Below are 2864 nucleotides of genomic sequence, written 5' to 3' on the forward strand. Positions count from 1 at the left end.
TCAGAACTGATTCAAATGTATTCTTTTTAACGGCTGAGTAATACTCCATTGTGTATATGTACCACAGCTTTCTTATCCATTCATCTGCTGATGGACATCTAGGTTGTTTCCATGTCCTGGCTATTATAAACAGTGCTGCGATGAACATTGGGGTAAACGTGTCTCTTTCAATTCTGGTTTCCTCACTGTGTATGCCCAGCAGTGGGATTGCTGGGTCATAAGGCAGTTCTGTTTGCAATTTTTTAAGGAATCTCCACACTGTTCTTGATAGTGGCTGTACTAGTTTGCATTCCCACCAACAGTGTAGGAGGGTTCCCTTCTCTCCACACCCTCTCCAGCATTTATTGCTTGCAGATTTTTGGATCGCAGCCATTCTGACTGGTGTGAAGTGATACCTCATTGTGGTTTTGATTTGCATTTCTCTAATAATGAGTGATGTTGAGCATCTTTTCATGTGTTTGTTAGCCATCCGTATGTCTTCTTTGGAGAAATGTCTATTTAGTTCTTTGGCCCATTTTTTGATTGGGTCATTTATTTTTCTGGAATTGAGCTGCAGGAGTTGCTTGTATATTTTTGAGATTAGTTGTTTGTCAGTTGCTTCATTTGCTATTATTTTCTCCCATTTGGAAGGCTGTCTTTTCACTTTGCTTATATTTTCCTTTGTTGTGCAGAAGCTTTTAATTTTAATTAGGTCCCATTTGTTTACTTTGCTTTTATTTCCAGAATTCTGGGAGGTGGATCCCTACTAATTCCTTTGCTATCTTTAAGAATTAGCTATCCCTGGTGAGAGGCAGACTCTCCCCTGCCAGAAAGTTTAAGATGTCAAAACATCACATTATACAGAAAATAAAAAATATAAACAGTACACTGTGCCAACTCCTTCCTGGTAGTTCTCAGTGCATATTTTACAAGCCAATTAAACATCTTTGTCACTGAATCTGAATGAATTCTGCCAACTTGTCTACTTATTGCTTCATTTGATTATGCATGGTATCTAACAAAGGCTCAATTGCTAAGTAAGGAAATAATAGGAAGAAAGTCTCAATCTTGCTTAAGTAATTAATTTCATCAGCCACAAGACAGGAAGGCCAGAATGAACTAGCTGACTGAGCCAGCAACTTGGAATAGTGATATTGATGCTGAGTTTGTGTCTCAGTGTCAGGTCACAGCAAGTGAACTTGGGCATTTTCTAGGTTAGCACAAGTTAGCTAGCTGAGAACACTGAAAGTAACAAGGTCTGAATACAGCCCTCTTAAACAGAGCTTAATTACGTACTTGTAGAGGGGAAAAAGTAATCATCATCCCTTGTGGCTCAGACGGTAAAGAATCTGTCTGCAACGTGGGAGACCTGGGTTCAATGCCTGGGTCGGGAAGATCCCCTGAGAAAGGGAATGGCTACCCACTCCAGTATTCTTGCCTGGAGAATTCCATGGACAGAGGAGTCTGGCGGGCTACAATCCAAGAGATCGCAAAGGATCAGACATGACTTAGCAAATGATCAACAAGAGGGGAAGAAACAATCGTGACCCATTGAGACAGGTGCCTTCCCACAGCAGCATATCTGGAGTATCTCTGGGCTACCTTCCTTGTGCTCTGCTTTTTACATTTTTATAACTTTTCAGTTCAGTTCAGTCGCTCAGTCGTATCCGACTCTTTGCGACCCCATGAATTGCAGCACACCGGGCCTCCCTGTCCATCACCAACTCCCGGAGTTCACCCAAACTCACGTCCATCAAGTCGGTGATGCCATCCAGCCATCTCATCCTCTGTCGTCCCCTTCTCCTCCTGTCCCCAATCCCTCCCAGCATCAGAGTCTTTTCCAATGAGTCAACTCTTCGCATGAGGTGGCCAAAGTACTGGAGCTTCAGCTTTAGCATCATTCCTTCCAAAGAAATCCCAGGGCTGATCTCCTTCAGAATGGACTGGTTGGATCTCCTTGCAGTCCAAGGGACTCTCAAGAGTCTTCTCCAACACCGCAGTTCAAAAGCATCAATTCTTCGGCGCTCAGCTTTCTTCACAGTCCAATTCTCACATCCATACATGACCACAGGAAAAACCATAGCCTTGACTAGATGGACCTTAGTTGGCAAAGTAATGTCTCTGCTTTTGAATATACTATCTAGGTTGGTCATAACTTTTCTTCCAAGCAATAAGCGTCTTTTAATTTCATGGCTGCAGTCACCATGTGCAGTGGTTTTGGAGCCCGAAAAAATAAAGTCTGACACTGTTTCCCCATCTATTTCCCATGAAGTGATGGGACCGGATGCCATGATCTTCATTTTCTGAATGTTGAGCTTTAAGCCAACTCTTTCACTCTCCTCTTTCACTTTCATCAAGAGGCTTTTTAGTTCCTCTTCACTTTCTGCCATAAGGGTGGTGTCATCTGCATATCTGAGGTTATTGATATTTCTCCCAGCAATCTTGATTCCAGCTTGTGCTTCTTCCAGCCCACTGTTTCTCATGATGTACTCTGCATATAATTTAAATGAGCAGGGTGACAATATACAGCCTTGACGTCCTCCTTTTCCTATTTGGAACCAGTCTGTTGTTCCATGTCCAGTTCTAACTGTTGCTTCCTGACCTGCATACAGGATTCTCAAGAGTCAGGTCAGGTGGTCTGGTATTCTCATCTCTTGAAGAACTTTCCACAGTTTATTGTGATCCACACAGTCAAAGGCTTTGGCATAGTCAATAAAGCAGAAATAGATGTTTTTCTGGAACTCTCTTGCTTTTTCAATGATCCAGCAGATGTTGGCAATTTGATCTCTGGTTCCTCTGCCTTTTCTATTTTTTTTTTTCATTACTGTAATTTACTTCTTTTTTTTTTTGTACATGTGTTCCCAAACATGAACCCCCCTCCCACC

The sequence above is a fragment of the Oryx dammah genome, unplaced genomic scaffold, assembly GCF_014754425.2.
Source record: "Oryx dammah isolate SB20612 unplaced genomic scaffold, SCBI_Odam_1.1 HiC_scaffold_11232, whole genome shotgun sequence".
Classification (NCBI taxonomy): domain Eukaryota; kingdom Metazoa; phylum Chordata; class Mammalia; order Artiodactyla; family Bovidae; genus Oryx; species Oryx dammah.